Source organism: Phalacrocorax carbo, chromosome 2 (assembly GCF_963921805.1).
Source record: "Phalacrocorax carbo chromosome 2, bPhaCar2.1, whole genome shotgun sequence".
Classification (NCBI taxonomy): domain Eukaryota; kingdom Metazoa; phylum Chordata; class Aves; order Suliformes; family Phalacrocoracidae; genus Phalacrocorax; species Phalacrocorax carbo.
Window position 1 is genome coordinate 84,401,289 of NC_087514.1, and position 12,913 is coordinate 84,414,201.

Below are 12,913 nucleotides of genomic sequence, written 5' to 3' on the forward strand. Positions count from 1 at the left end.
AAGACGGCGCAAAGGTCCTTTTACATTCCCAAAGCAGCAGAGGCTTTTCTTCTCTGCTGACTCTCTTCCCAAGGAACTTGCTAGCAGAATAAAGATTTCAGTGATTTCTTGAGTCATTCCTCCCATTTATAAAGGTCAGGTCACCCAATCAGGGAACAAAGCAAATACATGAGACTCCGATAAGCAATTGCCCAGTTTAAATCGGAATAACTTGCAACAGCCCACTCGTGTATAATCCACAGGTACTGTTTGTCTTAACAAATTATATCTCAAAAATGAATAGCAAGAGGTCCTCTGAGCGGTACCATGGCATCCCACATGATGGGTAAAAAATAAAGAAAAGGGCAGGCAGTCCAGTGTAACATTAGATGCTTAAGAAAGAGTTAAAGACATTTACCCCCCCCCCATAGTTTGCTACAAGTTCAGCACTATGTACTTGAAACTCCTTAAAATAATGTAAGTTATTCAATATATTCTTCTTACAGAAATTTTGGCAATACATAATATACAGTATGTATATGTTTCTTAGGTAAGAACGGTCATAAATACGTTATTGTTTAGATAAACTTAAATCTCAGTATTTTAGAGACGAATATTAAATTACCAAACCTTTTGAACAAATCTTACTGTATACACTTGAAATTTGAAAACGTTCCTTTTCCAGTGTGTCAAGAGCAGTGAGAAAGTATGCCTAAAATGTGATATATTTCAACATAGAAAACAATTAAAATACTTTTTTACAGTACAATTTTTCCCTTCCTTTTGAATAAAAATGTAAATCATCACCATTGTTTCTGAGCTAATCTGCTTCTGTTTAGGTACTTCACAAGACAGGAAGAAAAACAGATCTTTTGTTCCATTTTTAATGTAACAATATTACAGAAAAAATTAAGGAAAATAAAACTGACTCAAAGTAAAAAAGTCACTTCTATTTAATAAAACCAAAATATTTTTTAAATAGAATGTTTTAACACTTAAATCAGCTACGTTTCAAAGCAAAGGTAATTTTACTTTTAAAACACTTAAGTGGCACAACTAAATAACTTCAACCCTTTTTTCCCATTGAAACATCCCTTCTATAAAGTTTTGCTTTTCACAAATTGAAACACTGCAGATAAATAACTTCCTGACTGAAAATTCCCAATAAGGTCTTCATTTAATGCATGCAACTTACAGATTTTTTTCCTGAAACAGTAATCATGTTGAACTTTTACTTATCGCTGTCCATCACAAATATGTCTGACTTAGCCTTTCTGTGTGCTGGCTTCAAACGACAAAACTTTGGTTCCCACTAGGTGAACTGCAAAATTCCAAATTCAGTGTTCAGAATGCCTTTTAGGGACTTCAGGTTTTGAGAAATCAGCATTAACAGGTACCCAACTTTTGACAAGTCAGACCATCTCTTTGGGTCAGTTACTGGCAAGATAATAAAAAGAATCTAAGGTATTTTTTCGTTGTCTTTGCAAAGAACAAACAGTAACCTTAATTCTATTTTGAGTTTGAATTTGTTTTGAGCACTACATGAAACCAAAGCAAATTGCTCCCGGCTTCAGTGAAAGTGGCATGAAGACTTTACCTGTTTTACAACATCCTGACACCATGTGTGCAATGTCCCAGATTCCTGTAAAACAGGCTGGGAAGGACCTTTGGGCATCACCTAGTCCAACACACTGCTCAAAGCAGGGTCAGCTTCTAGGTTCGACACGACTGTTTAGGTGCACAGAAGCTTGTGGGAAAGAGGACGCGTGCACTGGCCTGGTGTTAAGCTAACTGAACAGGAGGTCAGAAGCTACCAGATAAGACAAAACTTGCCGGATGCAACAGATAACAGTGTAAGAGGTTACAGCCAGAGCCATGAGGAATGGCTGAATTTCACAGACACCTGTGTGAGAAGCAGCTGAACTTCAGAGACCATTCCAGAAAAATATGGGGGCCCTTTTGGAATGTCAAGGCTTGCAAGGTCCACACTGCCTAGGCAACTATCCGAGTAACACTTTTAAAAGTTGGGACCTCGTAGGAAACACTACCAGAAACACCGAGTTTGGGTGCACTTGCAGAAAAACTAAGACAAATAAGGAAAAGGTAATTATGAGCGGGTTGGTTTTTTGGGAGGGGACAAGATGGTAAAATGGAAGAATCTGAAAGAGGAAATGGGGGGGGGGACACAACACACAAAATATAAAAGGTAGCAAATCATGTGATCAATGTTATTTGGAGATCTCTGTGGAGCAGCCCAGTGCCTCACCACTGCCATATGGAGCAGGACAATAACCACAGGTTTTGCACTGTATTAGTGTCTGACTTGTTTCTACAGTCAGAGGGACAGGGCACGACTTCCCTGGAGCTGCTGAGGGATGCCTGGCAGCTCTTCTCCTTGGGATGACGGAGGATCCCCTGGAGGTTACCACCTAACAACTTTTCCCTCTCAGGTCTCCTATAACACACACCACGGATCTGCTCTTCATTTTAGACCTCCATAGATTCTGTTACAGTTTCTGCAGGTCTAGATTAATTTTTTATTACAAATATATTTCATGAAGCCTATAATTAAGTAGTACCAGTTCAGTTAATCCCTACTCATTGTTTCACAGGTGTATGAAGTGAATCAACTCCTGCAAGTGCTGAATCAGGTCATTCCTTGGATCTGTACCCTTCAGTTCAAATAAAAAAGGAATCATGGAAGTCACAAAAAGACCAATAAAGAAAAATCCTCTTCAGAAGTAAAACTATCATCCTGGAATCCAATACTGAAGAAAAAGAATAATTTTAAATGACACAAAGGTAAATAAGAGTTCTGCTCAACAGTCATTGGCAGTTCCAGGATTTCTCTTACGCAGCTATAGAAATAAATATCATAAGTAAAGACAAAAGGAGTCATCCATATATGTTGAGTCTAAACTTGAAGTCTGTATTTAAAAACATGCCTTTTCATATCACGCTTTAACCAAGATCTCCTTAAGTCTTTGATTTCTCCTGTGACTTTACTTATGCCAAACATACCATAATCACTATCAACCACACAGTGTTGCTGTCAGTATGCTGTTTTCTTACCATTTCCATAAAATGTTTTTCTTCTACACAGTACCAACTAGATTTGCCTTTGGCTGCACTCATCCTTTCATTATGTTTAGCTTTCTCTGCTCTCTTAAAACGTACATACTGAGCTTAACTTTTTTTTAAAAAATGTTATTTTCCTGTCTTCTTCTCTCACTCTTCTAGCTCAGCTGCTATTAATCCATCAGGCCTCTCAATTTATCACCTCCATCAATAAATGTATTTTGTTCCATTTTAGACTGAGCTATTCATAATTCTTCAAATCAAATGTCACAGATTCCTCATAGATATCTATAGTAAAATACACTATCATCTGTTAAATACAAACAATATAACTTAGCAACTCATTTTGCAAAGTATTCACAAGTCAGAATCCATATACAAAACAGTCACATAGCTTGCAAAGGCAGTTTTTCCCAGATGCATGAATGAAGGGGATACAGATAAGCGTGCATGTGTTAGCAGGTATGTAAACAGGAAGTGTCTGCCTATAAGTAACAAACAAATAAAAAGGAAAATTAGTGTAATTTGGTGTTGGAATATGGATAATTACTATTGCAAATACAGAAATATCTGAGACACCTACTTTTGTTATTTTGGCAAGAAATCTCTAATGAGTAGAAAAATAGCAAATGCCTTACAGAAGGCTGTCTGAACAGACTGAGTAAATGCAACTCTGCATGTCAGATTTTAAATGTTCTTTTACTTTGAAATAAATCACAGCTTTGTTTGTAGCAAAAAGTATTCTTACTGTCACTTTGTAGTAGAAATGAACACAAACATCAAGCATTTACTTGTACTTTTCACACTAGGGGCAAGCTAGACTAGCGGAATGGATTTTTTTCTGAATATCTTATTTTTACGATCTTTCTTACGTTGGAGGATTCCCCACATCCAGATAACTGGGTTTTCTATCATGCAATGCAATGATTTATACTACATAAGAAACAACTTCTGTATGTTCCATCAGTGCAGTAATTACAGATATTGAAAATTTCCAAAATATCCCAAGAAAACATTTTCATAAGTTTTCTAGCTTGCTGTATTGCAAATTCAGAAAGAAATGATGTATGAAATTCAGGTGAAACCCAAACAGAAGAGTTAAGTGAAAAAGACCTCAAAGTGAGTTTTGAAAAGACATGGAAATGACTGTGGTATTTTACATTATTTCATAGGAGAGTGTATTTAAATAGTTATGCATGGCTACATTAGAAATGCATTGCAGTCTTCCAATTAATATATATTATCAGAATTATCTTTTCTGCTATCATAATAGCAAAACATCTTTAACATCTGCTTAGATACTTTGAAATACTCCTGCCTGTGATCAGTCCTTCTTTATTCATTTAGTAAATCCATCCCATAGTTTTCCGAAATTTAAACCCAAGCAGAATCCAGGACCAAATAATGTGTAAGTAAAAAATCCTACAAATCCACTGAAATCAACAGGAAAACAATGACTTTAAAGAAAAGGCAAATAATTTAGTTCTCTGCACTAATATTTCTGTAGTTCTAAAGTTCATTTTTTCTAATTAAACACTAGAACCTATAGCTGTAAGAAGATCAAAGAAATAGTTTTTACATTTAAAAATACAGATTTTTGAAAGCTGCGTAAGCACATACCCACAAACACCCTCCACATAGGTATGTATATGTATGTGTGTACCTATGTGAACAAAATCTCTACAGGCTCCCATTTCTCAGTAGTTACACTGGTCTGTTACAATTTCTACCTAAAAGTTACCTGATAAATTAATTTTTACTCACTTTCCCATTTCCATTGCTCTAAGTTACCAAAAAAAACCAACCCCAATCACTAAAAAATATTCATAGGCATGATTAATAAATTTCAGTTCAACAACTGAACTAATTTATAACTGAGAACTTCTTTAATCTTGCATTGCATCTTATTTGCATGGCATATGTATAAGCATTTTTTTCCTTTCCTTTCTTTAGAGGAGGGGAATGGGTGCAAAGAATGAGTGGAATGTTTTTCTATCTTGAGAAAGTCTATGTTACATAGCATGGTATTTGAAAAACAGCTAAAAATATACAAAAATAACAGCATACTCTGGTAAATAGCTATGTCCCACTACCAGTGGAAGTCAATACTGACATGAAGAAGATGGTAACATGTTCTTTTGCTGTTGAGACTATCTGATACCTTGTTTTGCCCAACAGCTTTCTCAGTAATGCAAAACAGTAGTTTGTCACAAAAGGACATAAAAACAAAAGATCCAATTCTTTCACTGCTGATGCATATATTGGTATCTTTGAACACATAGTAGTTCATTAAATTAATTAATGTATGTGAGCATATAAAAGTAATATTTAAGAAATGAATCATGTGCTAATTCTAAAACACACAGTGTCACCTTCATTCTCACTCATCTTTTCAAAACAGCAAGACATATTTCTATGCTTTTATTTCAGATTGTTCTTTATTGTTCTTCCTAAGCTTCTTTTCTGAGGAAGACAATGTGTCTTCTCAACTCTGTCTTTCAACCAAGATAGTATTTTGTAAATTTTATGTTATTACTCCATTATTTTTGTCTAGATATAAAACACTTCAATGTTCTTCCTTGAAAAGTTCTCGATTATTCCAGAAATGTGAGTGTATATGATTTGTAATTTGACCTGAAGTTAAATACATTATGAAAACCTTACTAATGATCTTAAGATAAATTCAGATTTTATACAGCTGACAATTTTCATGTACTAGTTTTTATTAAGGTTTAAACAGTGAAATGTGTTAAATACACTACTGCCACTGAATTGCCAAAGACTTTGTATATGCAACTTTATTGCACTCTTGTGAAAATTTTAGCTTCCGTTCTTGTCCAAGCAACTTCCCAGAAACAGAAAAACATGTAGATAAGTTGAGATTGAATGTTCAAACCATAACACCAGCAAATCCTCAGAACCATAAGGGGAAGGAGAATCAAGGTTAATCAGCAGGATCACGTCTTAGGTTCTGATTGTGCAAACAAAAAAAGACTTACTTAACTTTAGGCCTATTAATGAAAAGCTCATTCACATTAATGGGATTGTCTGCTTAAAACTAAGCTTAAAACTGAACTTTTTAAAGATTAGGTCATCGGTTTTTTAATGGAGGAGCTGGCAGAACACCTTCTGTAGACAAATAACATTATACACTTCAATGTACCAGGAAAATTTAAAAATGCAATATAAAATGCAACATTCAGTTTCAAAATGTATTCAAAATTTCTAATACTAGCCTAATGACAAGTGAAACATTGTAAGACCATTTTCATATTGTTCATAAATAAGAGGCATGGTATGTGATACTGGGTTTTCTAGTGTGGGTTGAAGGTCTTCAAGAAATCATCCACAGTATGCTTAGTGGAGGAAAATAAAAAAATTTGATTCTTTGTGCCCAAAGGGTGACTCAAACTGTAACTTACATGTTTTCTGGAGCTTAGCTTTGTTTCTGTATGTGAGCAGGGTGAGGGTTTTGCACTCATCCAGCATCATTAAAAGAGCAGCACAGCCAGGACTAACAGCCAGAAAAATTACACTCTCACTTTAAGAGGGAAAGCACTTCATAGTTTTTGAGCAAAAACCTGTATCTCAGTCTCATTTTGAGCCTTATTTGACAGTGCTTCCAACCACACTGTTCCCAGAGTACTCTATTCAAGCAAGGCATGAAAAGTGGTAGACTGAGGTCCCTAAATGCAACATGTAAACTATCTGTGGACAAGTTGTAATAAGTTGTATCCTATTTATGAGAGTAGTCAGCCACTGGAGTTAGCAGAGAAATCATAATTTAATGAGTAATATAACAATGAAAAAGAAATTTAAAAGTGTAACAGCTGCCAGATTTTTTTAATGGGACCTGGAATATCTGTTATGAAACAATCAAGAGAAGTAATAACTCAAAATTATGTACCTATAATTTGATATCTATCCAACCAATCAAAGTGAGATTCAAGGTTTTCACTGGTGGTTGTTCTCTCACATTTCAGTGTTTCATGTTTCCTCCCTGGCTATCTGCTACTTTTGATGAAAGTAAATTGGTACTTCATTGGTGAGAATACATAAATTTCCACATATTCTGCCATAGATGTGCTATACTAGAAAGGGATTTGGCTGTTGAGAAGGCTACTAGCAAACCCTCATCACCCTTTGAGAATTAAAAGACGCATGCAGCTACCAAAATGAACTGCCACAAGCTTCACAACTGAAGAGCGGTATCAAGAAATAAATTACCCACAGTAATTAGAAAAGCTTAAAAAGCTAATAAAAGTTCATGACCTTGATCTGATGCAGATATAACAGCATTAAGGAAGCTTCAGGCCTGTTCGTTCTTGATAGAGAAATTGTTTGCTCAGGAGGCTAAAGCAACTTAGCAAAGGGGAGGCTAAAGGGCTACTCCGACAGGTCTGTCACTAGCATCTTTAATCCCCCAGTAATGGCTGATGGAATAAGAGCTCGTGCTGTAACAATGTTCCATCCCGAACCCCACCCTAGACTGAAGAAACAGCAGTGAAATGCTTTGTTTGTCTGTTTGTTTTCTGAGGGGACCTCTCTCTCAAAGGGGCAGAACAAAGCTGGGTTTTCTTCATGATTATGAAGTCACCTCCTACACATCATCATGCAGCTTGCTGTAATTTTAAAATCTGAATATTAGTTTTCTTTCTGAAACTCTGAATTGTGAGGGCTGACATTGCTAGTCTAATATAAGGCATGAAGTTTGGAAAATAGTAAGTTCTAAGTTTTATAGCATTACATCAGCTTCTGTAACAATTTACCTAATACTTTCTACAACATTTTATGAAAACAGATATTCCTCACCTCAGTTAATTAAATCAATAGAAAGGAAATAATAAAAAGGAGTTCAATATTAGATTACACTATTAACATTACTCTTGGAAAACACTGGGGAAAGGATTTAAAGGAGAACTATTCATTAAAATGCTGTTTACCTTCTCCAAGTGTTTTCATAATTAATTGAGTTGGTCAGTTTGGAATCCAAGCTTTAAACTAAATAAAGTGTGTCACTTGGTTATTTTTAGGTCTTATCTTTAAAAATCTTGATTTACATTTACTTTAAAAACATACAAGAAACAGTTGAATTGAATAAGGTGTATATAATTAAAAAAAAAAAAAAAAGAGGAAAAATGTGAACAAGAACCCAAAATGCTTCTAACATAGCTGCTTCCTTGATGCTTATGTTTCCACTTCTTCTGTCTGTAAATGGGAATACATATCAGAGCAGTTACTTTTTGTAACTAGCAGCTCTCCAGCTCTGACAGCAAAGGACTCAGCTTGGGCTGCACAACATGACCAGGCATCTAGGTAAAAATGCAAATATCTGCCTGCACTGTGCTCAGATGCTACATGTACACTGATAACACGTGTAAGCTATTTTTCTTAGAGCTCATGTAAGTGTATCTGCAGTATACTGGAGATGTTGCCAATCACATTATTAAGTGACAGAGTTCAACCCTATTTATTTCAGCACGTATTCAAACAAATGTCTGAGAAATCTGGCCTGCTATGAGGATACAAGAGTTTTAATGCATGATCAAGGGCATTTGCTACGTAAATTTCCTATTTAAAACTCAACTATAAAAGCATAAATATATACTATATATACATTATGAGATAAATTTAAGATACCTTGGATAGTAAATCATTCAAATATGCAATCTCCATATTCTACGAAAATCAGCAATTAATTTACTTTAACTAATAGATGAAAACAGATGCAAAGCACTGATCTATCTCAATAATATTAGGTCCATAACACTGACTAGCCATACTTTCTTCTAGCATACATCCTATTCATTGCTGGCATGCCCTTTAGGTCTTTTGCCTTACTCACATGACAGAAAGCTAATCCACTTCTGTCAATAAGTAAATTTTGCCAAAAAAATTACATAGCTAAACAGAAAAAACTTGTGGGTTTTTTCCCCCCTTTCATCCTTTACGCTGCACTATTTTTATTATGTGGACCGTAACTCATTAAAAACATATAATTTTTTCTGTAATTAGGTTATTTACATACACTATCTTACTCTAACACACGCATTCTAAATACAGGGAAATCTCTACTTCTGCATTTCTAAAATCCACTTTCTACTGGACTTCTATCTTCCATTGGTAGCAAAGACAAAAATCATGTCTTCGTAACCAAGGTCAGATCCAATAATTTAGAATAAGGAAGTCATAGACAGATGGAGCTCCATCTCATCTACTACAGCTGCTTCAGTAATAGCATTATGAAAGTAACGCACCAGAGACCACACTTTTTTCTTATTCATTTTTTACTGCACTTTCACCAGGGAGTGAGGAAATGGGACTCCAGGGGAGCTGACATACACATACAAGTAGTAAGACACAGCCCACAAGGCATAAATCCTTTGATATGTACCAAAATAAATGACTGAAAGCAAACAATTTATGAGACAGTTGTACTTCTATTTCGACACTCAACCATAAAATCCAATGCATCATAAATGTACATGCAAGAAAAACATCAATCACCAGACTAACATCAACACACAATAACAACAGCTCATCTTCATTTATCAGTATTTCTTAAATAAACACAGTAGCAGGTATGTACTAGTGGTGTCAGTGTACTCCCACTCTGCACAATTACAGACCATCAGAACAAGTGTTCATCACTGATTTAACACTCTCAGAAACCATTCTCATATGCATAGACAAGGCCCTGGATAGCTAATGTCAGAGTAATTTTTCTTTACCCCTGACACAAGCTCACTCAAACGTGTTGTGGTTCTTTCCTGAAAAAAGTCTTCCTGGAAATACAGGAGAAAACATCCTACAGACACATAACACAGGTACTTCCTCCCATCTCTTCCATTAGAATCTTTAACAAGAGAATAATTAGTACCAAATGTGTAGAAAAATCATTAGGTAGCAACTCTTCTGATCCTGCTGGACTAGGCAGTATTTGTACCAGTAACCTAAGATCAGAATCTCTTTTTCTGACATAAGATCATTATCTATCTCATTGCCCCCAAAATGCAGGTGAAGGGTTTGGAAGTCTTATAATCTTCATCATCCTTTCTAATATTTTATTGAAAGCTTTTATTTTTACTTCTATCATTCTCACAATTCAATGACTGCAGTCTACCACACAGCCTTGGTATTGATTTCTAATACAGTAATGCAACTATATCCCCATGGCAACTTGTTTTCAGATAATTTCTCAAGCCATACATCTACCAACCACAGGAGATGGCCTGTATTATTACAGTCATTGCTAAAATATGTAATAATTATTTAAAAACCTCTAATCTTCCATTATCAGCCTACAATCCTTACTGTTTGTGTAATTTATCATTTCTCTCACTTTTTCAGTTCCTTCCTTGCTTTCTAGCAAACCAGTATTACATTATTCAGCAGATGACGTCAGCTTCCACCCAAAGCCCAAGAAGACGGCAGGAGGAGGTGTGCAGTCCCTCAGAGACAGAGGTATTGAATCTAAATTTCATGGATGGAGGAAGGTTGCGGCTAGGCGAGACAGATTATTTCCTCCAACACTCCAGAGCTATTGAAATACGTAGTCCACTTCCTTCGGCTTTCTTCTGCCATCTCACTTCAATCTAGCCCACTTAAAGGACAGAAAACCCGTCGGATTTTTGGCTGAGCCAGTCTTTCTCTGGTTACTGTGCAGCAACTGGCTTCCCAAGGGAATGAATGAGCATCAGACATGGTACCACAAAGGAGAGAGGAACACAGCTGGGAGCTGTGCATCTGGTAGCAATGAGCAAGCAGACTGGTTCGACAAGGTCCAATCTGAGTCCTGGTTACGCAAAACAACACTCCATGCTCCTTCCAGCTAGTCCTACTTCTCTAAAACACAACACACTTCCTTTGTTTCCCAAGCCTGCTGTTTGTTGGTCTAAAATGATCAAGATTCTGTGTATTCAAAAAGCTGCAGAGAGCAGCTTCTCCCAGCGTCAGGCAGATTTTACAGCATTCTCCTTCCCTGCACTTGTGTATAAACAAAAGACACTACAATATATTAAAGCGATGTTCATAATTCGTAAGCTAATAAAACTACAGCCTAGTATTATGGACTTCTGCCTCAGCTGACTTAATATTTTCAATTCTAAGAAAAGCAAAAATTCAATTTTTAAACTAATCTGCTAAAGTAGCAAAGGTTTTAAGGGTATGGTATATTAGGTGCAGAGTTTAAATATTTTTCTTGTGTTACTGTCCTCAAACAGCAGCCTAAGTGCTTAATATACTTGCAAATATGTCTAAACGTTTCTAAGTCTGAGCTTCATACATTAGTGTTCCAGTTCAGCTTCTCCCATCCAAATCTACCCTGTAAGATTCATTATTATATATTGCTTTCTGCTGCAGAGATATTTTCTCCTGGGGAGAAATAGAAAGCAGTTAACACCTGCATTTTGAAAAAGAAATTTTAATCTGACATGATTCAAAAAAGCATTTGAATTGACAGACAAGCATGCTGCAAATAAAGCTGACAGTCATTTATAGTGTAAAACAGAGTAGCATTTTTAGTAGCATGCAAATACAGCTGACAGGCATGTCTTTATTCAATTAGTTCCTAGTTTCCAAGTGCAGGGATGTGTGCACACATCCAAACCGTGCCCTCTAATTTTAGAGACTTTCTATATTGAATATTTAAAACTACTTAGTATCCAAATCAATTTAACAGAATGTCACTTAATGTTCTTCTCAGTTTTGGCTTTCAATAATTTACGCTGTATACCTCAACACTGCTCACGACCTGATGCATAATTACATAAGCAGATCTCTTGGCCTTTTTTTTAAAGTATTTCGGTTTCAGAATAGTTAGACTTACATGTGTGCACATTTTTATACACTTCTCAGTATTATAAAAGTTTCATACCAATCCATCTGCGTATCCTACTTACTTCTGCGGCTAAAATAGCAGGTAAAACAGGCACTTACTGTTCGGCAGTCACAGGGCACTTCACTCCTCCTTTTCCAAATGACTTGCCAAATCAAACCTACTGATTCTTTAGCTGCTGGGAAACAAAAACAAAAAACCCACACACATGTCAGAATTCAAGGAACTGAGGAAGACGGTATTTTACTAAAAAAAAATATAAGCTCTCAGCAGAAGTAAAAAGCAGTGTAACAGTGGTATTAACACTTAAACTTTTTCTCATAACGGCTAATAAGAATCTCTGAATGTGAAATCCCTTCACGAGAATATTGTGGCAGGGCACAGAGTTAACATCTTTAGACAAGAAAGAAAGAAAACACCAGAAGCAATGATATTAAAAATATATAAATAAACGTTAAAAAAAAGCAAATCCATCACCTTCACATTAGCTTTGTTTTCTCTTTTTACTATATTGTGAACCTTGAATATTTCAACAGTGAATTCATTCTTTCTAATGCTTTCTCCATCGGTCTACTGTATTAAAGGACTGCCCAGGGTTTGTGCCTACCAACATATTAGTATCACATTCTTTTTTTTCTCTTTCTTTTTTTTTTGATTTGCAAGTCCAAACATGTTGCCCCCTTAATACGGAATTAAACTCTGTTGAAGAAGTTTGTTGTTTGTTTGGGTTTTTTTAATTCAAAAACTTCAAATTTTAATTGGAGAAAAATGAAATTGAAAAAAAGGCAGCTGTAAGAAACTTGTATTTTGTAAAGTACACAATAGCTGTTGGTTACTTAATATTCCCCAAAGGTATCAGTATCAGCAAGCAATGTGGTGCTAACGCTGGCCTTTCAACAGAGTTATTAATAATTGCTATTCTAGCACAAATCAAATGTGCTGGAATTATTCCTATAAAACTAGCATGATGAAGCACCTATGATTTACACTAAGCCTCACTTACAAGACACCAGTTAACAT

General features: G+C 35.7%; 1 protein-coding gene across 1 annotated transcript in view; it reads right to left on the minus strand.

The window, feature by feature from the left end:
- CDH18 (cadherin 18) overlaps positions 1-12,362 on the minus strand; it is a 206,140-nt gene extending 193,778 nt beyond the window's left edge. The window contains exon 1 of the mRNA XM_064443422.1: positions 11,995-12,362. The gene's annotated coding sequence lies outside the window, so the exon portion shown is untranslated. The remainder of the gene's footprint in view (positions 1-11,994) is intronic.
- Positions 12,363-12,913: the final 551 nt, after the last annotated feature.